The 26,269-nt window shown below is 45.4% G+C and overlaps 1 protein-coding gene and 1 non-coding gene across 2 annotated transcripts in view; one reads left to right on the top strand and one right to left on the bottom strand.

The window, feature by feature from the left end:
- SLC24A3 (solute carrier family 24 member 3) overlaps window positions 1-26,269 on the top strand; it is a 470,391-nt gene that overhangs the window by 297,668 nt on the left and 146,454 nt on the right. The window lies entirely within an intron of this gene.
- Window positions 18,235-18,307, bottom strand: TRNAR-UCU (transfer RNA arginine (anticodon UCU)). Its single transcript has one exon. It is a non-coding gene; the product is annotated as a tRNA-Arg (tRNA).

The raw sequence follows: 26,269 nt of genomic DNA, 5'->3' as shown, positions 1-26,269 counted from the left end.
TTAGCCACAGACGAAGACCGAATTCCCTAACTGTGTCTGTCCCAGAGACTTCTAGAACTGTCACTTCTCCTCTTACTCTTCTCCATGCTCTTGTCCTCCTCCAGGCTAAGGGCTTTATCCTAAGCAGAGAATCGAGTTCTAGCCTCATTCCCCATCCCTTCCAGGCTTATCCCTTTATTTCCTTTTTACACTTCATTACCCAGTGGCACATTCCCAAGGCTAATGGTATTTTCAAAATACACACACACACACACACACACACAGAGCAAAGGATGCTTATTCAGAACCTATTAAAAATCTGTTACAAATTAATAAGAAAAAAGACAGACAACCCCATAGAAGAAAAAGAGCAAAAGAAGTGAACAAACACTTCATTGAAGAGGAAATTCAGATGGCCAGTAAATGTATGAAGAGTTGCTCAACTCCATTAGTCATCAGGGAAATGCAAATTTAAAACGTAGTGCAGTACCAACTCCACATCCACGGGCACGGCTGAACTGAACGACTGGCAATCGCAAGCATTGACAAGGATGTGGAGCAACTGGAACTCCCATCTGCTGCTGGTGGAATTATGCATTAATGCAATCACTTAGTAAAACTATTAATATTTGGCAGTAAGGACTGAAGCTGAACAGCAATGTGGGGTTGCTCTGTGACCCAGCAATCCCATTCCTGTGCATCAACAGAAATGCATATTGTGTGTGCACCAAATGTACTAGAACGCCCATGGAAGCACCGTTTGTAATAGCCGAACACTGGAAACTATGCAAATGCCCATCAGTATTGGAAGGAATAAATAAATGGTGCTAATGTCACACAATGGAAGACTACACAGCCATGGTAATGATCTACAACTGCTTGCAACAGTGTGGCTGGATCTCACTCCAGGGTACTGAGCCTGACACAAAAGAACGTGGACTGTATGAGTCCACTTATATTAAGGTACAAAAACAGATATAAGTCAGGATAATGATTAGTCTTAGGCGTTAGTGACTATGAGGGGCTTGTGGGGTACTGGCCATGTTCTGTTGTTTCTTCATCTGGTTACTGATGCCATAGGTGGATTCAAGTGTCACAATTTATCAGACTGTTCGATTATAATATTTCCATTATAATAACAAAGGAAACATAAATCAGAATCCTTGAGTCACTGGTGAAATGCAGCCTAAGCACAGAGACCGCCTCCTGCCTTCTGCAGCCCTGGGCGGCAGCCTGGAGTACACACCCACACTGGATCTCAGCTGGCTGAGGGTGCTGTTCACACCAGTGGCCCAAGAGCTCGCTGGGTCTGCTACTCACACTTTTCCTCCAGGAGTTCAAGTTGCCAGGGGCACAGCTGTCAGCCTCACAGTGTGGGTAGGTGGTTAGCGCAGACCCTGGGGGTGGGGACCAATCTTCTTTCGATACCAGTGGTTGATGGACATCAGTACTCATAACACAGGCACAGTAAAAAAGCGTATACATATTTGCTGTAATCTGCTCCATTTTACAAATGAAGAAACTAAGGCTCAGAGAGGACAGGTAGCCCATCCAAGGTCACTCAGGAAACATGATCAGAATCAGAACTGGGGTCTCCCACACTCCAGAATCTGCCTTCTAAATGGTGGTCCCTTCTGCCAGGAGGAGGAGTGTGGGAGACTCAGTTGGTCCTGCTCTGGCACAACCTGCACAACCCAGAATGCTCATTTAAAATGCAAACTAGTTCTCTAATCTGCCTTGAAAATGCAAAAGCTGTTCCTTTACAGAAATGTGAAACCAGAAGGCTCTCAGAGGCCGGTAACACCAACTCCTCCACATTGTACATTCCAAACAGTATGGAAGGGATGAAGCCAGCGCCAAAATGAGGAATAAACATCCCATGTGTTACGTGTGGGTGGTTAATAGTGCATGAAGACTGGCGAAACGGATTTCCTGACATTCTGTGCTGCAGGAATGGGGAAGAGTTTGCATTTGATTTGCTTTATTTCCAAAATTATTTTCAGAAATGGTAAAGGAAGCTGAGAGGAAAAAGCAAAACATCTCCGACCTCCCTTTCCTTTATAGTATAGTCCTAACTCATCTGTTACCATCACCAAAGATCAATGACAAGTGTTAATAAAAAGAAAATCTCTTTAAATAACAATGCCACTTTAAATGTATTTGAAATGTATAAACATTGAAGTAATTTAAAAATTACAAATAAGTTAGTACTCTCCCATGCCCCTCCCCTGCTTCTTGTGGGATAACCCTGAAAACCATGCTTGGTAAGAACGTGAAATGGTGAAGACCTGAAAGCTGGCTGGTATAAGAAACACCGTACATTTAGCTCACGCATTCTGATTTAAAAGCAGTTTTTTACTCTCTTCTCCCTTTTGAGTGAACATATTTTGCTTAAACCTTCCTTTTAGACCAAACTCATGATGACTTGTGTGAAACAGTTAATAATAGTAATAACGCTGAGAATGGCAGTGCACTGGGAGACGTCTCTAGATGTTCAGGCTGCCCTAATCCTTCTCCATCCCAACACATGTTTTATGCTCTGGGGGATAGGTCTCCTGCTCCACCCAACCATCTCCTTTCTTTCTTTCCCGCTTCCTTCCCCGCTTCCTTCCCAAGTCAACGTAAAGCTTTCATTCACAAGTACCACTGTTTACTTTGTGCTGTCCCTGGTTATGACAAATCCTGAAGGAAGACAGTTTGGAGGTGTAATCCAAGGATGTGGAGACCTCCCCCTCCCCCTTCCCCATTTGCCTGAAATCCCAGCATCCTCGCATCTCAGAACCAGTCTTAGGATGCGTGGTCTCATTCCTCATCAAAGTCATTTCTTGGGAACGTGGTCATTATTTCCAGAATGTCCCCGTTAAAATATAAAATGCTCACCTGAAATATAAGAAACGTTAGCATCATTAAAATAAAAGGGGTGGGGGGGGACGTGCTTACCAGTTGGGACTTTAGCAAGCAGGCCTGTGGGATGGGAGCTGTGTCCAGCTGGTCTATCCAAGTTCCTCTTCTCCCACATCCTCCTGGTTTGCAAGTCATCGGCTGTAAGGGATGAGTCAACACGCATTGTGACACTCTTACTAAGTGCAGGCAACCAGGCCTGCTAGGGGGTGGGGGCGGGGGCAGGAGAGTAGGGAGAGGACGAGGATAAAGCCTCCACTCCTGCCTCCAAGTGTTTACAGTCTGGCAGGGATCCAAACCAATGGCAACTACAAATGAGACTCTGAGGAATCCCACCTGGCAAAACATTATCAAATCAACCAATCGGTTTGGGGGACCTGTAGCTGGGCTGGAAGGTGGAGTCAGAAGGGGAGAGATGGGGGCAGCGTTGAGAGGCAACGCCCAGAGCAGGCACACCTGAGCTGGCTATTGAATGCTGAGGCCCAGGTGAAATTGCGCTCCTATCTATACAGAAACCCTGGAGCATGTGAAGTTGGCAGATGGTGCATGTGTCACTACCCCTGGAGGGGGCCCTGACAGGGAAAGGGAAAACTGGACACTGGTGGATTTTTGCAGAGAAAGGGAGTATTTTTTGAAGTGCTGGGTCATAGAAAATGTTGAGACAGCTAGTGATGCCAGGCTGTCATTGTGAGCCTCTGAAGGACCTGGCCCACAAAGTATTCATTCAGCAAGTCTTTATTGAGGTCCTATTATGTGCCAAGCAGGTGCTGGTGCTGGGGACACAAAGGCGAGTAACAGAGAGGTGACCCGGAGGCTCCTGCAGGAGCCCTGGGGAGGGAGCCCTGGGTGGGATGGGAAGTCTTCAGAGGCCACAGAGGAAGCACTGAATCGTGTGTTCTGGGAAGAACCAGGCACCACGCTTTGTAGGTAGCCGACAACCAGTAAGTGTTGGTTAATTTGAAAAATAAACTAGGTTTCCAGGGACAGCTGGTTACCTAAGGGTAGTATCTGTGCAAGGAGGACGGCAAATCTCTGAGCTTTAGAATCCAGTGTTGCCTCAGGTGCAATTCCTGGTGTAAACAGCAAGGTTTGCCTTTACATAGATTCCAGAATGTACTCACTGAACTGAGCCATGCCCTCTGCAAAACAGTGTCCTGGAGGCCACACATTCATTCCAGTGACCTGCCCTTATCCCAAGCGTTTTCAGAGCCCTTCCTTATCGGGGAAGAGTTTGGGGTGTATGAGCCCCTCTAGAAAGTCAGGGTCCTTGCGTTACCTTCATTCTTTGTTTCCATCGCGAATATGATTATGATGGCGAATAGGATGGCCAGGAGCCTGGCCATCCACTGGGTTCACATATTTTACCTCCAGAGAGTTTGGACCACTTTCCAAAATCAAAACTACCTACTAAGGACCTCGTCTACCACATCTGAAGTTGTCAGAAAGGACCAGCCACAGGCTGGGAAAGCGATTCCAAATGACAGTGGTGACATCTCAGGCTCCTCCCCCAAGGGGCGCTGAGAGCTGCCCGGTGTGCACCTGGCCCCGTAGAAACCCAGCCAGGTGAGACCACGCCATGTCTTCCTGCGGACCGGGGAAACTAGAACAGCCTGGAAGGTGGACGGTTCTCATTCCTTCTCTTCGTTCTGAGATTCTAGCCATCCAGGCAGGGCGCACAAATAGCGTCACCAGAGACCTCGAAAGAAAAAAAAAAAAAAGCATAAAAAGAGCACCTGAAATTCTAGCGCTTGTGCATAGATATGCAACCGAAAGTCTGCCCGAGCGGTGTCATTCTTGCCCCCAGAATGAAATTCTCCAAGGAGGACATGATGGGGGGTGGTTGGTAATCACCACGCCTACTCCGCCTGTCTGGGGGCATCTCCTAGCAAAGGGCAATAGCAAAATGAAGAACTAGGTGAGCATCTGACAACCACAGCGCCAAACTCTGATAGTTTGGTGGAAATACATGCACAAGGCCGAGGTGGCACAGTCGCCACTATGGACCTGATACACGTGGGACAGAAAGAAAGGGAACAGGCACACACGCAGGTCATTTTGAGTGAAGCAACCTGCGCACTAGTAACCTGAACTCTGACCTCAGATCAGCTTCCCTGCAGGACACCAAGGGGAACAGGCAGGCGGATAGGAGCGGCAAGGAGGGATGCCGCTTCCTCCTGGCACCGGGTCTGAGGATAAAGGAGGAATAAGGCTGTGTATGTTCATCATGAACACAAGACCTAGCGGGAGCGAGCTCCCGTGGTGTTCAAGAACCACACAGCTCCCTTGTTAGGCTCAGAGCGGTGACGGAGGTGTGGGGAATACGTATGGGGAATAGGAGAAGGGGCTCGTTCACTCGAGATGCTTACAAGTGCAGGTGGGAAGACCACACACTGCTGCACACAGTTAGTCAACCCTCGGGAGCAGGTCTGAGTTGGTGAGTAGCTCAGACAGGAAGGGGGACAAATGCAACCCTGGAAGGAAGGACTCCCAGCCTCCATACAGGTACCAGGTACACCTGAGGTCTGCATCAGAGCTGCTACCCTGGGGTCAGCTGGCCTCGCTCCCACCCTTGTTCAGAGCAGCTCCCTCTATGCAGACTGTGTTTAATTAAGACCAGATAAAAGGGCTTCTGTTTTCCGACTCTTGCTCCCATGTGGAGTTGAAAGGAAGCAAACATCTAGGTCAGCCGTACTCCCTGGCCCTTCCTGGGAAAGGAGGGATGTTATTACCGAGTCCCTCAGAGACAGGATTGGAGATGCAGAGTCTGGGCCCTGCTGCTTTGCCACCTCCCTCCCCCATCCCCCCGTGTATCCCAAGGCCACCTGCCCCCCACTGAGGGACAACCTACAGCATGTCCACGGAGCAGGGATGAAGTGCAGTTTGGAGGCATGTACTTTTTCAGGTTCCTGGAAGAGACAGAGAACTGTTTAAGTTCCATTTTCCCTTTTACTGATACAAACTGATTGATTTGTAGGATGCTTCCGTTTCCTTAGAAGCAAACACCATTCCTTAAAATCCTCCAAGCAGGTAGCTGGCCTGAGCCTTTCTGCCCTGGGCCTTCCCCAGGATGTAGCTGGTGAGGAGCATTTTGTGGCTGGTGCAGAATCAGCCACACCCTCCCCACACCCCTGAGCCTGTGGAGGAACGTGGGGCCAAGATGATCAGAGCTAAGAGGACTTTTCTGTGATGGCCAAAAATCAGGCCACAGTCTCTTGATGCCACATGATACCAAATCCTTTCATTGCTCCCCCTATTTTTGTTTCTTGGTTTTTTTAGAAATAGATTGTAAACCAAATCTCATCAATATATAAAACAGAGCTGCTTTCCAGAAGTTGCTGGAAGAACCAAAGCCCTGCTCCCCTACCCCATCACTCTTTATCCTCCAGCCCATTCCCGCCCCTGCCCCCCACAAGGCAGGAAACACCAAGAACTGGGAAGCATGGTCTCCCTTCATTTTCAGGAATGGCAGATGAATCATTTTGAAGGTCTCTTCCAGTCAGAGAGTCTCTTCTCTGTGGCGTAGTCACAAGCACTCACGCTCAAGCTGTCTGCGCAGAGGAGTAAATCCAGGCCTTGCCTCCCGAACCTGTCCCCTTTATGGACTCTCCTTGCTCTGACATTGGAGCTGCCCTTCATGTAGTTGCAGAGCCTGGAAACCTGGTACCATCTGCCTTGCTGAATCCACTACCTGGCCTTCTCGGTCCTGGCTACTCAAAGTGCGGTCCATGGACCACCAGTATGGGTGTCACCTGGGTGGTGGATAGGATGCAGAATCTCTGCCCACCCCCCCCCACCCCCCCCCCCCCCGCCCAGATCTACTGAATCGGAATCTACATTTTAGCAAGATCTTCTGGAAACTCGTATGCACATTACAGGGTGAGAAGCAAGTGGTACCCAGCTCTATTTACTTTCCATTTCTATTGCCCATTAACCCATGGGCTCTTGCCTCTGGATGGGACAGCTCTCTGGGGCCATTCACACTCCAGAGTCCTCCTCCAGATCAGGCTGAGGCTAGCATCCCCCCAGGTCCTTCCTTAACCACCCACCCTTTGCATCCCTGCCGTGTGCTCCCACAACTGTGACCTCCTTCCATTCCTTCAGTTGTCTATCCTCCCTCTTTGTAAGGTTAATTACTGTGTATCCCTAAGATCTCAGCTAAGGCATCACCTCCTCTCTGTAGCCTCCTGTGACTCAGATCGGATCACATCTCCTGTCTGTGTGAGCTAAGAGCACTCTGGACCTTTCCTCTGATAGCAGTTATCAGAATGTGTAATTGTACATCTATTTATGGGATGGTTTGATTAACATCTGTCTCCCTGCTGGTCTCAATTCTCCATGAAGGTAGGGACTGTGTCAGTTTCACTCGTCACTCTATCCCAGAGCCTGACTTCAGGCCTGACACATCATGGATGCCCCCCAGGCATTAAGCTGAGCCAAAGAAACCTGGTACAAAGGACTAGATGCTGTGTGATCTGTTATGTGAAGTTTGTAGAAAAGTCAAACTAAAGATACAGAAAGCAGAGCATTGGTTGCCCGCATATGGGGGTAGAAGTAAGGAGTGGCTACAAATGGACTTGGAGGAACTTTGGTGGGGGGGTGGAAGTGTTCTAAAACTGGACTGTGGTGATGGTTGCACAGTTGTATAAAATTTGACAAAAATCATCAAACTGTACAGTTACATGGGTGAGTTTTATGGTATGTAAATTACACCTCAGTAAAGCTGTTCGAAAATGAGTGAAATGAAATGAACCAGAATCTCACAGGTGACTACATCGACATGGCTGCTGTCATGTTCCCTCCCCACCCCTGTTCCAGTGCAGAGATGTGCTTGTTCGGCACGGCTGGGTGAATGACCAGGCCCAGATCAACTCCCTCCCACACCCTCCCCTCACCGTGAGCCGAGCTCAGATGCAGGTGCTGAAACTGCAGTTCCTTTGATGGTGCCCCAGAGCCAGGGCAAGAGGAGATTCATGACTTCTAATAAACCTCAGCCCTCGTGGTAGCTCCATCCTCTCTCTAATTGGACAAATCTGCTTTGGGCACAGCCCAGAAATCAGGACATCATTGTAGCGATCGCTGCAGAGTTTAGCAAAATAACCAAGTATTGGGAGCTGCGGTACAGTCAAGGATTCCCCCTTCCCTCCCAGATCATCAAAAATGCCCAGCCACTTTTAGTCATACTAGAATTCTTCTGACTGCATTCTTTTTTTTTTTTTTTCAATTTTTGAAGTGTGGTTGTGTTTTTTTTTTTTTTAACATCTTTATTGGAGTATAATTGCTTTACAGTGGTGTGTTAGTTTCTGCTTTATAACAAAGTGAATCAGTTATACATATACATATGTTCCCATCTCTCTTCCCTCTTGCGTCTCCCTCCCTCCCACCCTCCCTATCCCATACCTCTAGGTGGTCACAAACCAGCGAACTGATCTCCCTGTGCTATGCTGCTGCTTCCCACTAGCTATCTGTTTTACGTTTGGTAGTGTATATATGTCCATGCCACTCTCTCACTTGGTCCCAGCTTACCCTTCCCCCTCCCCATATCCTCAAGTCCATTCTCTAGTAGGTCTGTGTCTTTATTCCCATCTTACCCCTAGGTTCTTCATGACCTTTTTAATTTTTTTTCTTAGATTCCATATATATGTGTTAGCATATGGTATTTGTTTTTCTCTTTCTGACTTACTTCACTCTGTATGACAAACTCTAGGTCCATCCACCTCACTACAAATATCTCAATTTCGTTTCTTTTTATGGCTGAGTAATATTCCATTGTATACATGTGCCACATCTTCTTTATCCATTCATCCGATGATGGACACTTAGGTTGCTTCCATGTCCTGGCTATTGTAAATAGAGCTGCAATGAACATTTTGGTACATGACTCTTTTTGAATTACGGTTTTCTCAGGGTATATGCCCAGTACTGGGATTGCTGGGTCGTATGGTAGTTCTATTTTTAGTTTTTTAAGGAACCTCCATACTGTTCTCCATAGTGGCTGTATCAATTTACATTCCTACCAACAGTGCAAGATGGTTCCCTTTTCTCCACGCCCTCTCCAGCATTTATTGTTTCTAAATTTTTTGATGATGGCCATTCTGACCGGTGTGAGATGATATCTCATTGTAGTTTTGATTTGCATTTCTCTAATGATTAATGATGTTGAGCATCCTTTCATGTGTTTGTTGGCAATCTGTATATCTTCTTTGGAGAAATGTCTATTTAGGCCTTCTGCCCATTTTTGGATTGGGTTGTTAGTTTTTTTGTTATTGAGCTGCATGAGCTGCTTGTAAATCTTGGAGATTACTGCATTCTTTTCTCCTCTGATTTTGCATGGCTTTCTCAGTCATCCTGCAGATTAGTTCAAGCCCCGTACGTGGAAGAATGTGGCTCTAGCATGAAAGGTGTTGGCTTACAAGCCAGGCTGACATTCGGCCCTTCTCAGCAGCGCTGATCGGGCCATATCTATTCTGACATGCTGGTGTTTGTTCTTCCCTGGTGCTGCATAGTTAGAATGGCCCCTCTGCTTTCAAGGAACACACTTATCACAAATTAGAAGGCTTGGCCTGCAATGTAAGATATTTGTTTTCACATACACTGACACTATAAATAATGGCCTTGGAAAATCTGTGTCATTAATTAGAAGCTTTCTTTATCACTAATTTTCTAAAAATTTGACAATGAGATGTTACATGGAGTCCACCTCTAAAGTAAATAGGCCAATGTGCCAGTTAGGGGAGGTTAATTACAGTGACAAACAGATCCTGTGTTAGTTTCCCATTGCTGTGTAATAAGTGGCCACAAACTTAGAAGCTTAAAACAGCACTTATTTATTTTCTCACCATTTGTTGGTCAGATGTCCAGACACACTGTGACTGGGTTCTCTCCTCAGTGTCTCTCAAGGTTAAAATCAAGCATCAGCCATCAATGGCGAATATCCTTAAGGCAGGTACCTGTCACTCTTCGAATCTCTTTCACCAGGAAGAGCTCACCTGTGTAGGTTAGCCCCACCAAGAATTATCTCCCTGTCTGAAAGTCACCTGCTTAGAGATCTTAATTATACTGGCAAATTCTGTCTTTAGCAGCAACTATATTAGTGTTTGAATAAATGCGAGAAAGTGTATGTGTATCACCAGGGCCGTCAGAATTCTGCCTACCACAGACCCCTAAATGCATCGTGGTACAAACCGAACAAAAGACACCTCCTCCTCACACAACATTTCGAGGAGTGGGGTTAGCCCATTTCCAGGTCAGCCAAGGGCATGGACCCTTGGGGCCTCTGCCATCTTCTACGTGTGGCTTCCAAGATCTTCCTGACCATGACAGCAGCCAGCAGAAGGGGTCGGACGTGGAGGAGCATGATATGAAAGGTCTTTATGGACCAGGCCTGTGAGTGGCGGCCCATCACTTCTGCCTGCTTAAATTTGATTGGCTGGAACTCAGTCACATGATGGCACCTCACTGCAAGGGATGCTGGGATGTGCTGTCTTTAGCTGGGTACCACTTCCCAGTGGCATCTATACAGCCTGGTTAGGAGAGCACCCGTTTTTGGTGGATAGCTAGACATTCCTCAGCTACAATTGCTCAATTGCTCTTTGGGGAAACAGTACGGAATGAATCCATGCAAATGAAGGATATTGTCCTCCAAGGTTTAAAGTTGACATGAAAGAACCAATATCTCACTTTTGACCGAAAGACAGACACCATTTTTAAAGATATCAACATACATATTACTCCTAACTTAATTTCATTGTATTTACTAGATTTCATCTCAAAAGCCTTTGATAGTTTGAAAAATCATATCCACTCCCAAATGATGAAGAGTTGAATGACTGGACTTTTTCTGAAGGATATGATACTCAAAATCTGAATTCCAAATACGTTTTGAAAGATAGAAAACTTGAGAAAAACGGTATCACCTCCCAAGGTGACTACTTTTAATTACGACATTAATTAGAAAATAAAAGTTCTCGATATTTTCTTTAAAAAATCTTGTGTTTGACTCATACCTAATCATTGTCAGTCCTTCATATTAGGAAAAATTTTGTTTGGGTGAAATAAATATAAAGGTTCTGAATTGCCAAGACAGCATTTACTAAATTTGGTCTACTCAAATTTCTGAAAATTACTTTCGCCATGCTATTCTAGATACAACTCAAGAATTACAGCAATTTCCTTTTTTTTCCCACTCCGCTTTTCTACTTTACATACTTCCTTTGGTTCTTCAAAAGGCAACAGATAAAATAAATTTTAGAGGAAAAACATTTTTTCTAAGAATGTGCCATTTGAGAACCCCCAGACAATGCCCGTGGTATCACTGACCTAATTTCTATTGTGTCCTGTAAGATTCAACACTTCTCACAAAGGAGTGAGGAAAAGGGAGACCCAGTGGGAGGATGGGGCTGGCAGTCGTTTTCAAAGACTTACCTTAGTTCACGCAATGAGGCAAATGAACAACTGGAAATTAAAGAAGAATTCTACCTTCTTGACTTATGTGTAGCCACAAAATCACAATTAGAGAAGCTTGAGGTTTGGTGTGTTGTGTGTGTGTGTGCCCATGTGCACATGTCCGTGTGGACAAGAAAAGTGGAAATTCATTTCTACCTTTTATTTTGAACTTGAAGCCTAGCGGCATGATGTCAAAATGAAATTAGGTCTTTGCACAAGGAGATGTCACTCTGAGCCTTCTCTCTGTGTCTGCTGGACCCGTACATTGTACCTGTGTAGAATGGTAATCGCTAAGTCTGGCTGAGAGAGGAAGTGCCTTGAAAGTCATGAGCAGTTAAGGAACTGGACTGAAAAACTTAAAAAGAGGCAGTAATTCAGAGCAAATGAGGGTAAAGGTGAGCGTGGTAGGTACATTTGAACCAAGTTGTCAGTGAGGTCTGAGAGCAAATGAGAGTGGGGAGGGGACAGGAGAAGTGGAGCCACGGCTCCGGTGGGCTCTGCATCACTGGAGTTGTGTTCAGTTACAGGGGATAGAAAACTCAGTGAAGAGTGGCTTAAACTCATAGGTGCCTATTTATCTCCAGGGAGGGATTTCCCAGGAGTCAGTTCAAGGGCTAGCACCGTGCCTTTGCAGTGTCATTGATGTGCCATCTTTCTGGCTGGCAAAGCTTCTCTTTGGTCCTCGTGGTTTCAAGATGGAGGCTCTATTTAGGGAAAGGACTGTTGGAGTCGTGATGTTAGAGGAATACACTGGGAAGGCGGAGGAAGTGATCAGGGTGGAAGGGATGGACTTGAGGTATTAATAATGACAAAGTCTACCATGGTGTGATTCCACAGGTGAGTATCTGAGGTAGGGTGGAAGATAAGACCCTTGGACGGGAAGAATTCAAGAAACGGAGAGTCAGGATGTTGAGAAGATCATCCACATCTATCGTATAATGAAATCTCCAAAAATTAAGACAGAAATGGTATTATTTTTTTAATTAACGATCACTCCCTCTTCCCCATCACACATCCATATGACCTTCCACTGCCCTCGAGATGGGCGTAGGAGAACAAATTCCTTGGTGCAGTTGCTATAACGCACCATGAGTCTCTTGTTTTTCTTCGTACTCTGAGTCCTCCTGGTCTCCTCTAGAGACACACCACCCTGTGTTGGTGGGACAGTCGACCTTTAGCTTGGGAACACTCTGTTCCTATGGCTCCTGGGGACTAAAGGACCCCAACGGAAGGCCATTCTCCTGCTGATCACCCACCCTGTGGGGCACACTCTCAACTTTCCTCCTAATGAATCCTATGATCGCTTTCAAGAGACTACTTTATTACCTTCTTTCCTCCTTCCCTTCACTCCCTAGAGGACCAAACAGCCTGACCTCAGCTGCCTGATCCGCTCTTGGGGCTCAAAATATATCAAAATCTCAAAAGCCAAAACATAAAAAATAAAACAAAAACTAGAAAGATGATTTTGCTGACTGTGTAAGAAGCTACTCACTTCCTTGCTGCTGGCTCTTTTATTGGATTGGAAACAATTTTCAATTTAGTTACCTCTCACCTAAAAGATTTCCATTGCCTTAGAGATTTATCTTGAGAAAAACTTCTTTCTTTCTTTGAATGTCTCATTGTTAGTACATTCTGGAAATAATCCTCTCCCCATAGGATACAAAATTGGGGCTCAGGCTTCAGCCAGGAAGAGAAAAATTCCGCTAAGCCTCTCCCTTTAGCAGAGGAAAAAGCAGATAGGAGCAGCTCTCCTCCCACATCCCCAGATCTCCGCAGACAGCTTTGGTGTCTGCAAAGTAAAACTCAGCCCTGTCATGTTGCTGTCTCCACAGCTGCCTCCCAGCTGAGGGAAAGACCACCCAATACATCCTGCTGATGTGGACATTATTCCAACACCAAATTGTTGAGGTCTTTAGAGCATAGCTGCTCCTCCCGCGGCCATCTCCTTAGAAGTTTAGGAAAATAGAACAGGTCTCCCTACTTTCCCCCAGTTATGGCGTTTCTTTCCATTATTTTGTGCCCAGTAGGATTCATTCCTTCACTGTTGACCAGCTGGATCTCTGGGCTCCAGCAAAGGGGCCTGATATAATTTCATTACGAAACAGCATCTGATTTCAGCTGATTCCATTCACTTCTGACCTGGAGGTTAAGCATTTCAAAAGATCTGGTTTTCTTCCTTCTGCCCCCTCTTGAAATTCCCTGTTTGGATTTGCTCGGCCACCTCCACTCTCCTGGGCTCATAGCTCTCACTGTTGGGGAGGTTCCCTCCCGACTACCTTGGGTGTCAGTTTCTATGAACAAGAAGGGACAAGATTGGGTGACAGCCTACACCTGTGTCATCTTGCATCATCAGAGGAAAGAAGGGGGACATACTTACCAGAGTCCATAAATGCATACTCAGTAGGACTTTGTCATGTCCATGTGGTGGGCAAGAGCCAAAGGGTACAGTTCTCAGAGCTTGCAGAGACCCCAGACCGGCTTGCCTCTCCCTCTCTCCCTTCTTTTTCTTTTAATGTCTAGAGAGTTGTTCTGCCACATCATATGCAACTTACAGCAGACGGGCAGCCTGTCCACCTGTGTGTGCGTAATTGTGCGTACCTGTGTGTGTACACCTGTGTGTGACAGATGGCAGTGGTAGTGGGTATTGACAGAACGCTTAAAAGCTGTGGGGAGAGGGTATGCAGATTACAGATACAATAAGGTGACTGCATCGCAAGAAACTGAGGTGACTTTCACAGTGAGAGGGATACCCTCAGCTCAGAAGCTGTGAGCGCTCACTCATCAAAGGCTAGAACGGCCTCTCTGAAACACAGCTGTGTAAACTTCAACAGGCTGGAGTCCAGATGGGAATAATCCCTACCTCTTCCTCAGCAGGATGTGTCTCTGACATTGTGGGCACTCGGTAAATATTTCATAACAGAATGCCTGACGAGGTGTGTAAAAGGACCGCGGATGAAACCATGTACGTGCAGTGATGCCATACATGGGCTGACTGTGGGATGGCCACCCCAAGCCTCTTAAATGATCTTATGCAAGTGAAGACGACACCCAGGACCAGGGGGGTGGGGCAGAGAGAGGGTGCGTGTTGAATGGGCAGGTCTGCCTTGGGATGTTTCCAGGAACGTACACCATGGAAGTATAAAATGCTGGGGTATAAAAGAGAGGGCGCATTCAGAGAGCCAGGCAAGCCGGTGCCCCTTTGGGTGATGTCGTAGGGAACTTATGCAGGTGGGCGGACCACCTGAGAACAGCCGGCAGTGTGGGAAAGCAAGGAAGATGATTCAGAAAAGGCAGACAGTGAATCCGAGGTGTTGATCACAAAGGCAGAGGAATGGGTCCAACGGCAACAATGCGATTTGAGAAGAAATAACCCAAAGATGGAAAACGGGGCATTCTTTGTGCATACCCAGCGGGGCTGCCACCAGCCACAGGTGTCTCTGGAGCCCTTGTAGGGTGGCGCGTCCCAACTGAGGTGTGTGGTAAGTGTGGAACACCCCAGATCACAAACCCGTAGTGTGGAAAAGGAGAATGTAAGATAACACATTAATATGTTGATATCAATTGCATGTGATGTAATTATGTGATTATCATGTGGATATATTCAGTTTTTAAAAACACTAAATTAATTGCACTTGCTTATTTTTACTTGTTTTTTTTTATTGGAGTATAGATGATTTACAATGTTGTGTTAGTTTCTGCTGTACAGCAAAGTGAATCAGTTATACATATATCCACTCTTTTTTAGATTCTTTTCCTATAAAGGTCATTACAGAGTATTGAGTAAAGTTTCCTGTGCTATACAGTAGGTCCTTGTTAGTTTTCTATTTTATATATAGTAGTGTGTTTATGTCAATCCCAGCCTCCTCATTTATCCCACCCCTCCTTTCCCGCTTGGTAACCATAAGTTTGCTTTCTACATCTGTGACTCTACTTCTGTTTTGTAAATAAGTTCATTTGTACCATTCTTTTTGGATTCCACATATAAGCAATATCATATTTTACTTTTTTTGAACTAAAAATATTACTTCAAAAGTAGAAATTTGTAAATTGTATGTGTAGCTCACGTTGTATTTCTCTTTGCTAGCCCTACTCTAGATGCACTTGCAGCAAAGTTTAGGGCAAGGGGAAGAGGAAGGGTGGGGAGAGAGTGTCATGGGAGTAGCAGTCGTGCTGGGCTTAGGGTGAGCTTCCTGCTGTGGGCCGTTGGGCAAGCTACCTCCTCTCGGTGAGCCTCAGTTTCTGCACCTGTAACGCGGTGCCTGCTGACGATGTCAGTTTCATGGCGTTGCTGTTACACCTGAGTAGGAAACCGTGCAGAGCCTCTCACAGGACACCGTGCATAAAGCACAGGGTCCTCAAATAGCAGTTCCTATCCTCCGAGAGTAACGCATCAGAGCATCCAGAGGCAGCGAGGCGGAGCTGAGATAAAGGTTAGCAAACTCTGAACGTGTCTCGACTTTCTCCATGTCCTGGTTTTGCAGCGGACTGGGCAAGTGAAGAGAGGAAAGTCCGTTGGAGAAACCAAACGGAGGCGAGGAAGGACTTCCGCCAGCCCACGATGACAAAGCCAGTCTACCTGGTTTGGAAGGAGCAGGGGATGGCAACACAGAAAGGGTCCTGAGAGTTAGCAGGAGAGCTCAGAAGGGCCCTGTCCAGTATTGCTAAAGGCTGCTCTCTCATGTACTTGGATTAAGCAGTTACTTTTGCTTCTGTTAGGTAAAGCAGTGTGGTTTTCTAGTTCTGTGCAATTTTGGAAAACTTCTTTGAGTTAGACACAGCCTTGGCAGACTCCGGCATTAATAAACACCCCAAACAGCTGTTAGCATCCCCGAAAAAGATAGCAAAACCTGTGCTTATTGTTCAGCTCAAAGACTCACAAGGAGGAGAGGAAGCCATGTACTTGCTGCTAATAAATAGACATCACCTCTCAGAGAATGTCCCGCGATCCTGATGGGGCTCGGCGGCAGCAAAGGTGAATTCTTTCGGAGGCCCCTGGTGGTGATTGGACACTTCCTAATTAAAGGAAACTGAAGCCAAAGAACACTGATGGATGAGAAATCCATCATCCAATTCCAACCTGTCAGATTCACAGTTCAAGAATGGTCAATATGTCTTCTTTCATTAGTCTCAACGAGGGGAAAGGAAAATAGATGCCTGGCTAGCTTAGGACAGCAGATAATCACCAAGTTACTCCAGGCGGTGTCCCGAAAACCACCGGTCTGGAAAGAGTTCACGAGACCTGCTTCTCTTTGTAAATTGTATGTGTAGCTCACGTTATATTTCTTTTTGCTAGCGCTACTCTAGATGAACTTGCAGCAAAGTTTAGGGAGAGGGGAAGAGGAAGGGTGGGGAGAGAGTGTCATGGGAGTAGCGGTCGTGCTGGGCTTGGGGTGAGCTTCCTGCTGTGGGCCGTTGGGCAAGCTACCTCCTCTCGGTGAGCCTTGGTTTCTCATGCAGTGGCGCCCATGACTTGGTCCATCCCCCCAGGAGCATCCAGGCCCTGTTCAGTGGAACTCAGTTTCTTATTTATAAAATGAAGGTCATCAGCACATCAAAGGACCTCCTCAAACCAGTTCTCTTATCTTATGGGGAAAAGAAGGCCCCAAACGTCATTCTGTAAATGACTGGAGGGCATTGTGAATTGCCCTGAGCTTTCAGGGACCCCTCTCCTCTGGGTGGCCAATACACCACACCGATGGTTTCATCCAGCCAAGCCGAGGAGATGCCGACCACCTGAAAGATGCACAAAAAGACATACCACGAGCATTGAAAATGGCCCACTACTCACATTCTTCACTGTGCACCTTAGGCATAAAGGAAATTCCAAAATACAACTCCTTTCTCACTGGCAGTATGTTCTCGTGGGGAAATTGGTCTCGGTGTTAATAATCAGTTTGTCTTATTAAATTGTCCTCTTCCCTGCCCCATCACCCAAATGGGCAGAGAATTCCAAGTCAGCTGAATAATTTCACCATTGAGTGAAGCCATTTAATAAGTGTGGGCTTTCTTCTGGCAAACCCTAAATAATCTTGTCACATTGAGAAGGAGGCAGTGTTTTTAGCCAGAGTGTAAAAATGTTGCTTTAGTAGGCAATGTGTTGAAAGGAAGGAAGAAAGGGAGGCAGGGACGAAAGAAGGGAGGGAGGAAAGACAGTTTCAGCTTGGCAGCTCAGACAACTCAGATGTAACTCACTTCCCCCACAGGTCTGTGACACCTGGTTGGGACACTTTTCCCCAAGACTCCCAAGTGGTTAGGTTCATGCCATTCTTCCTCTGTGTTGCATTTTCTCTCTTAAGGCACAGACAGGCCTGTGCTACATCCTTACTGACCTCAAAACCCAAAATTATAGAAAAGGAGTCTAATTAGAAAACACTACATGTGAATATTCCCCACACTTCTCCAAACCCAGTTTTTAAAAGTCTTCCCTTCACTCCCAGTGGCCTGAGATGTAGGGCCTTCTCCACCGTCTGATTGGTTTTTCGGCCTCTGCCACGTGCTGCCAACGAGATGCTCAGGCCTCTGGGCTTGTCTAGAGCCCCGGCCCTTTGGGGTCTGCAGGCAGCACGTTCTTCTTTGGCACAGCGTCCTCGTGGGGCTCGGGTCCCTGGGTGATTCCTAACTATGCAGCTCACACACTCGTGAGGGCAAACTGTGGTTCTTTTCTCCCTACGTCTTCTTTGCTCTCCTGAGATGGTGACAACGTGACTTTTCTATGGCTTTTATCAGCCAGATAAAGAGGACTCTTCCACCTCCAAACACTCGTGAGATCCTCTTTCCCAGTCACCAATATACTGAGTCCTGCCCCCTTCGCCAGCCACATCTGTCCCATGGTGTGCTGGCAATGGCTCCACCTGGCTCACAAGAGCCAACCATGCACGTCTCTTTTTTTTTTTTGGCCACGTGGGATCTTAGTTCCCTGACCAGGGATCGAACCTGTGCCCCCTGCAGTAGAAGCACAGAGTCCTAACCACTGGACCGCCAGGGAATTCCCCCATGCACATCTTTTCCCGACTTCGCCATCACGGAGGTGGCCTAACATTGGCCATGGGGGTGGTATTTATACCATGGAAATCGGCAAATGCTGCGTATCAGGACTTCCCCTGCACCCAGAGTGTCGCTTACTAAACATCTACCAGATCATCACTGTGTCCATGTACTGGCATCACCACCTCAAACTCAACAGCCATCCCCAAAACCACCTGCCCACTTCCATTTTTCTTAAAGATGGGTTTCTTCCCCAAAAAAGTTAGACCTAAACTGAATGTTTCAAAACATAATCCTATTGTTGAAAAAGTTTAACAGTTCTTAGCAGTAACATCCCCGCTTTTTGAACGAAGACATAAGCAGAATAAATGTGTCTGTATATGTATGTATGCATGTACATATGTATTTAGATGTGTATATAAAACAGGGAAAAACAGGTCGTGCTTGACTGAAGCATAACATAAGGTAGCAGATGGGTCGGGGGAGACATGAGGAGGGAGCTTCCCGTGCTTACCATGTCTTCATTTCAGTTTCCTCAAAGAAACAACAGACTCTCTGGGTCACATTTTGAGAAATGTGGAACTGCTTATATTTTTGATCACCTTTATTGAGGTATAATTTGCATACTAAAAATCACCATTTTTAAAACTTTTTATTTAAAAATAACTTTAGACTTACAGAAAAAGCTGCAGACATAGCACAGAGAATTCCCACATACGTTTCACCTAGCTTTCCCTAATGGTAACATCTCCTATAACCAGAATACAGTTATCAAAACCAGGAAACTAACACTGGTATGGTACTATTAACTAACTACAGAACTTATTCAAATTTTACCAGCTTTTCGTTTTCTAGTCCAACCCAGGACCCCACATTGCATTTAGTTGTATGTCTCTTTAGTTGCTTTCAATCCATGACACATCCTTAGTCTTTCTTCATGACCTAATTTTGAAGAGTCCTAATTTTGAAGAGTCCAGGCCAGTTTGAGTTTGTGTCCTGTTTTCTCATGATTTGGTTGAGGTTATACCTGTTCAGATGAAATACCCCTGTGACCTGGTGCTCTTTTCAGCATGTCCCGTGGTGGGGGAGTGGGGGTGACGTTGGTATGTTTTATTACTGGTGATGTAACCTTCATCACTTAATGCTTTTGAGATCCATGCATGTAGTCGTGTGTATGGGTTGTATACAGAGGGAGTTTATCCCATGTTATTGCCAGGTAGAATCCCATTGTACAGATGTACCACCATTTTTATCCAACCACATCTGGGTTGTTTCCAGATTAGGGTTCTTATGAAGAAAGCCGCTATGAACATCCATGTACAAGAGTTAGTGTCTACAGATGGTCTCGTTTCTCTTGGGTAAATACCTGGGTGTGGTATGTAAGTGTATGTTCATCTTTTAACCTTTTTCTGACATGCGTGTACCTTTTTGTATTCGCACCAGCGATGTATGAGAGTTCCTGTAGCTCCACCTTCCCACCAACACTCGATACTGTTGGTCTTTTTAATTTCAACCATTCTAGTGAGTGTGTAGAGGTATCTCACTGTGGTATTTACTTGCATTTCCCTAATGACTATTAATGTTGAGCATCTTTTTTTTTTTAACTTTATGAAATTAAAGAGTTGTTATTATTTTTTTATAAATTTATTTTATTTATTTTTTGGCTGCATTGGGTCTTTGTTGCTGTGCACGGGCTTTCTCTAGTTGCGGCGAGCAGGGGCTACTCTTCGTTGCGGTGCGCGGGCTTCTTATTGCGGTGGCCTCTCTTGTCACGGAGCACGAGCTTTAGGCGCATGGGCTTCAGTAGTTGTGGCACGGGGGATCAGTAGTTGTAGCTCGCGGACTCTAGAGCACAGGCTCAGTAGTCGTGGCACACAGGCTTAGTTGCTCTGTGGCATGTGGGATCTTCCTGGACCAGGGCTCGAACTCATGTACCCTGCATTGGCAGGCAGATTCTTAACCACTGCGCCACCAGGGAAGTCCTGTTGAGCATCTTTTAATGAGCTTATTTCTCATTCATTTATGTTCTTTAAGTGTCTGCTCGAATATTTTACATGTTTTTAATTGTGTTGTTTGTCTCCTTATTTTTGAGTTCTAAGTGTTCTTTATATATGTTGAATACAAGTACTTTATAAATATATATTTTGCAACTTTTTTCCCAGTCTGTGGCCTTCCTTTTCATTTTCTTAACAGTGTCTTTGAAGAGCAAAGTTTTGTCGTTTTTTTTTAAATTTTATTTTGATGTAGTCCATTTTATCGATATTTTTCTTTCCTGATTTTCCTTAAAAGTTTAGTGTTCTATCTAATAAATTTTTGTGTAACCCAGGGTCCCAAAGTTTTCTTCTATATTTTCATCTTGAATGAGTTTCAAGTGGCAGTATAGCTTCTGGCGTTTTTTTTTTTTTTTCTTTCAGTTTCTCTGCCTACTTCCTTAACTCTTAATTTAGAAGCCAATCCTCTTCCAATAGTTGAGTGCATGAAGAATCATGAATTTGGCCAGTGAAGAAGTGCTTGTAATAATCGTGGCATATTTGATTCTTTTGTTCCATAAATGCTCATAGGTTGGTTCAGTGGGGCACCTGCTACTCACACTCTTAGTCTGGATGCTCCCAAAACAAACCCGGAGGCAAGGACTAGGCTGAAGACTGTGGTGTACTGGTAGACATTTAACAATTGGCTCTCCTGGGGAAAAAAAGCTGTGACTTGTGGCATTTGCTCACTTCCATGGTGTAAATACCTACACCATGACCAATTTTAAGCTACCAATACATCAGTGAACTTACAACACTGCTGAAAGTTTCATAACTGGCCCTTGTGAGCTGACACAAGCCCGCTCCAGCACACCACCAGCTGCAGGAAGTTTATTTGAGGTGAAGCCCTGGAAGCAGAAGCGAGGGAGCGGAGGTGGGGAGACAAGACAGGGAAAGGAGGGGAGCCAACCAAGGGGGTATGAAAGAGCTGGTTAACACTGTGAGCAGCTGGGCTTAATCCCGCTGTGGATCTTGGGGGAGCGGTGTAGATCCGACTCAGAATTGTCCGGTTGGGGCTGAGCAAGATGTGAGTGGGTGCGGTGACCCCTACCCCTGTCTCTCTCTTGTTGATGGTTGTGCCCTTGTTATCCCGGGCACCTTCAGGCAGCTCTGCCCGTGGGCTGAGGAGAGCTCTCTAGCACTGGAGGTGGCCTCAGGCAGAAACGCACGGAGCCACTGGCCCCAGGTGAGGTAGGAAGCCATCCTGGGTAGGAAGCTGCCAGGGTGTCTTAAGTTTTCCAAGGGGCATCAACAGCATCTGCTCCATGTACCACACGCTTCTTTACACACTGGATTACCACTAGTAAACAACCCCCTGGGTCCCTCTAGGTCCACAGTCAAAGGCGCCTTGTTTGGTGCAAACTGGCTGATAAAGTACAACGGAGAAGAGCTGCTTTCCGTGTCCATTAGGTAATGCTTTCTCTATCAGCTCCTATCAGTGGATTCAAAGTCCCCACCTGACCAGACCCAGGGACACTGGCATTCCCTACAGGAGCCATGACGTTTATTTTTTCTTCCTTTCAATTAGTAGATTTTGTTTTCTTCAAAGAAAGGGCAAGGGAAAATTACTTCTTTGTCAGTTCTTAAAAAGACAGGTAATGGAAGTATGAGGAATAGAATCCAATCAAATAATTCCCTCATCCAGGCCACTTAATAACTGGAATTATATATGGGGTGGGTGTGGGGATGTTTTACCAACCAGAACACAAGTCATATTCAAATATTTTCTTATGTCCAAAATGCTTCACTTGTGGTAAGATCTTGAGCTTGGGAAAGCCGTCTGCATTCCTGAGGCTGTCCCACTGACCTTGCCTTGTTGGCTGTCTGACCTAACGTTTCTGTGGTTTTCTCTGTAGATCAGAGACAATCTTATCATGACAAATAATAAGATATTTTCTTAAATGCAGAAGTCCCGTCTTTCTTGGGGCAAGAGGAAGTTGTTTGTGGCTCTGTCTTCTCTGCCGGGGAAGCTTCCCACAGACGGGGAACAGATGGGCCTAGATTTCGACACCATCTGCTTTTCAGTTGTAATTAACATCAGATCCAGGGGTGGGTTGGATTTTACCATTGCCTTGGCCATCCCCGTTGACCGCTGGGGAATCCTAAATCACGTGTTTGTTGGAATATGAAACTTGGGTTGGGTTTCCGTGGATAGGCAGCAGCTCTTATGAGAGGAGGAAGGAAAAGGAAACCCTTCCTGAGTGCCTGCTTGCATTTAAGTGGCCCCCAGATACAGTTGAAGAGAGGAAGATGCCTGCTCATCTTGCCTTGTGTCTGTGTAAAGAACAAAGTGTGAATGATTTCCTGAGTCCCTTTCAGTTCAGTTGGTTCCACTTTTCTTACAAGTTAATTGAAATAATCATGACCCTGGCAACAGTAATATTATCCAGCATTTATTGAAGGCTTGCAACATTCCAGCTACGATGCTATGAATTTTGCATGCATTATCTAGTTTCAAAACAACCAGATGAGGGTAGGTACTGTTATCTTTCCCATTAAAGACAAGGAAAACTGAAACCTTAATGAAATTGAAATACTCACCTTGGGTCACACAGCTGAGATATGGACCAGGCTATCTGATTCCTGCTTCATAACCACGGTTCATCACAGCCTCCACCAATTTCTTTACACCGAGGGAGAGTAGGAGCAACCGGCCGGCAACTTTCTTCCATTCCTGCTTTGTAGGTTCCAGGAGAGAATGCAAAAACTCAAAGCTGCCACTGTTCTCCAGTCCCTTTATAACCTCAGGGGAATTTCTCTCTCTTGTACTTCAGCGTGCTTTACCCCCATGCCTTGGGTTTTTAGTTGCAACTCTGCTTCTTGCTTTTTCTGAGCCCTGGGGGAGGTGAGTGAAAACATGATTAAATTCTACCTCTCTGCCTTGAAGCCCCGGCTCCTAACGTTGGTGTCAGCATCTACAAACTGCAGCAAAAGTCGGTCCCCTTCACATTATCAGTGGTATTGTTCCTCCAGCAATGGGGAGGATTTTTAGTAGAACATCTGAGAGCATCTCTGTTTTGAGCCCTGATGCTTTCTAAGGGCACACCACATGAATAGAACACAAGAAGCACACCCAAGACCAGCAGTCACTCGTGCTGTGGTCCAGGTACAAAGGATTCCTTGGAATACCCTGAACATCAGCCCAGGGGAAGGACCCTCTGTGCCCAGCTAAGCTAATTGTCTGGCAAGAGAGGTTTTGAACCTCCTAGATAAAAGTCCATAGTAATCACCTGGGAGTGATTTTAGTGGATTGTCATTGAAGTGTGAAACTGAAGTACTGTAATATGAAGCTTTGGTCCGGCTTCGTTAACTGCCCTAGATCTTAAGCAATAAAATGAAGGTCAGAGTTTAAGCCCCACTTAGACACACGGCCCCAGACTGGACCGCTACCCACAGCCATCCAGCCAGTTGGCACTTTATACCAATCACAAGCGGGACGACCCAGGGTCACCCTCCACCACTAATGGGAAATCTCCTTCCACTCCTGGAGCACACGATCCTGGGTCAGTTCTGATAAGAGGACACAGTAAAGACATGCAGTTAAGGAAGTGGTTCCAACCTGGCACATCACCATGGCTTTCAACTGGGTGCCCAAAGCTAGACTGTGGGGTGGCCATCTGAGCACCTTCTCAAGTCACTGACCTACCAAGAGCACTAAAACAAGAAAGATGGTGCTGCTTAACTCAGGTTCCCGCATAACGCAATTGAAGACAAATAAGTTGATTCCCTCCACCTGAAGCAGACAACCACCTATAATAGAAATAAAACAGATCTTCCTGCTTTTTGCTACTGCCAGCCTATTTCTATCACATGTACTTTGTAAGCACTCACATCATCCCACCAACTGAAATTTTATTTTTTTTTTAATTTTAGTGAAGCATAGTTGATTTACAATGTTGTGTTAATTTGCTGTACGGCAAAGTGATTCAGTTATACATATATATTGATATATTCTTTTTTTAATATTCTTTTCTATTATGGTTTATCCCAGGATATTGAATATAGTTCCCTGTGCTATGCAGTAGGACCTTGTTGTTTATCCATCCTATATATAATACTTTGTATCTGCTAATCCCAAACTCCCAATCCATCCCTGCCCCACCACAGTTCTTCCTTGGCAACCACAAGTCTTTTCTCTACATCTGTGAGTCTGTTTCATAGATAAGTTCATTTGTATCATATTTTAGATTCCACATATAAATGGTATCATATGGTATTTGTCTTCCTCTGTCTGACTTACCTTCTCTTAGTATGATCATCTCTAGGTCCAACCATGTTTGCTGCAAATGGCATTATTTCGTTCTCTTTTATGGCTGAGTAGTATTCTATTGTATATATGTACCATATCTTCTTTATCCATTCATCTGTCAATGGACATTTAGGTTGTTTCCATGTCTTGGCTATTATAAATAGTGTCACCAGCTGAAATTTTAAAGTTGAACAATGCATAATGTGTTTTACTACCTAAATATTAGACATCAAAACTTTGAATTTACCAACAAGAAGTTGCCTACTTAAGAGTAATCCTTTTGCAAAAGAAACTTGAAAGAGGATAGCAATTACAGAAAAAATGGGGGGAAGATTTTGCAGAATATTTTTCAGAATATTGACTATGCCTGAACCAGTGGAAATGCATTAGTAAGAGGCTTGATTTCTATACACATTTTTTTATTAATGGAAGATGAGTTTCTCCTCCCCTCTCCACTAAATAAATGTTGAGTAAATATTTAAAGAGCATGGGTTTGAAGAGGCGCCAGATGATGAGCCCGCCTGAAGCACCCGTGTCTCGGGCCAACTCTGTTTTTGGAAGTCCTGGTTCCCTGCCCAGGATTCGCCTGCCATCCACTGTTTGATGTTATCTGGCAGCTGTGGTGCCCACAAGTTCCCAAGACTGTGTTTGGACAGAGAATAACAAAAAAATGACAGAAAGGCAAGAATGCAAATATCTTGATAACTTTAACCAGCCTGGTATCTTTCAAAGGCTCCGCATTGCACAATAAGCTTAGCTCTGACTCTGGCATGGAAATTCCTGCTGTATTGTGGTTTGCCTCGGAAAGGCTCGGCTCGGGTTACTAATAAAAGCTTTAAGGCAAGAAACAGGTTTCTCACCAACCTTGAAGTGAAGAGTTCCAGCATCTTGCAGTTAGTTGAGTAAATGTTGGAATTTCAAAGTCCTCCAGAAAAGTTAAATTCTCTATTTTTTACAATATATCCTCAAGGTAGAGGCCATTATCATTTTCTCAACGAGCCTGAAGAAGAAGAGGCCAGTGCTGGCAAACAAACCTACTGTTAGCCCATGTCACATGGGGTTTTCAGAACTCCCAGAGTATGTCACAAGGGTTTAGTGGTGACGGAAGAGGGGGGGAGTTGCATGGAGAAGTAGGAGAGGCAGAAAGGGAAGAAATAACTCAAGGAAGCATGAGAGGTCTTGAGAAATCTTCAATCCAGTGAGCATCCTGAGCATTCAGACCACATCTCTTCTCTTGCTGCTGAAAGCAGTTTGGGTTCAAACCATGACTAGCTTGGGTTGGAGTCATACAAATGGGGTTGAAGTCCAATTTCTGTTTTGTATTGGTGCTGTGACCTTGGGCATATATTCTCTCTGCCTCAATTTCCTGTCTGAAAGGTGGGGATAACAACAGTACCTACCTCATGGGCTAGTTGAGAGGATTAAGTTTTAAAGCAGTTCTGTGCTTAGTCATATGGTCAGTATGCTCAGTGGTCATGTGCTCAATGGTCAATATTCAAAAACTGTTAGCCGTCATCATCATCAGCATCATTATCTTTCTCATCATCACCACCATCATTATCATGGTCCTCATCATCATTACATCACCATCACCATCATCATCATCATCCTCCTCCCCATCACCATCACCGTCATCATCATCATCACCATCCCCACCACCACCGCCACCACCATCACCACCATC

Source organism: Eschrichtius robustus, chromosome 16, assembly GCF_028021215.1.
Source record: "Eschrichtius robustus isolate mEscRob2 chromosome 16, mEscRob2.pri, whole genome shotgun sequence".
In the NCBI taxonomy this organism is placed as follows: domain Eukaryota; kingdom Metazoa; phylum Chordata; class Mammalia; order Artiodactyla; family Eschrichtiidae; genus Eschrichtius; species Eschrichtius robustus.
This window is presented reverse-complemented; position numbering and strand designations above follow the sequence as displayed.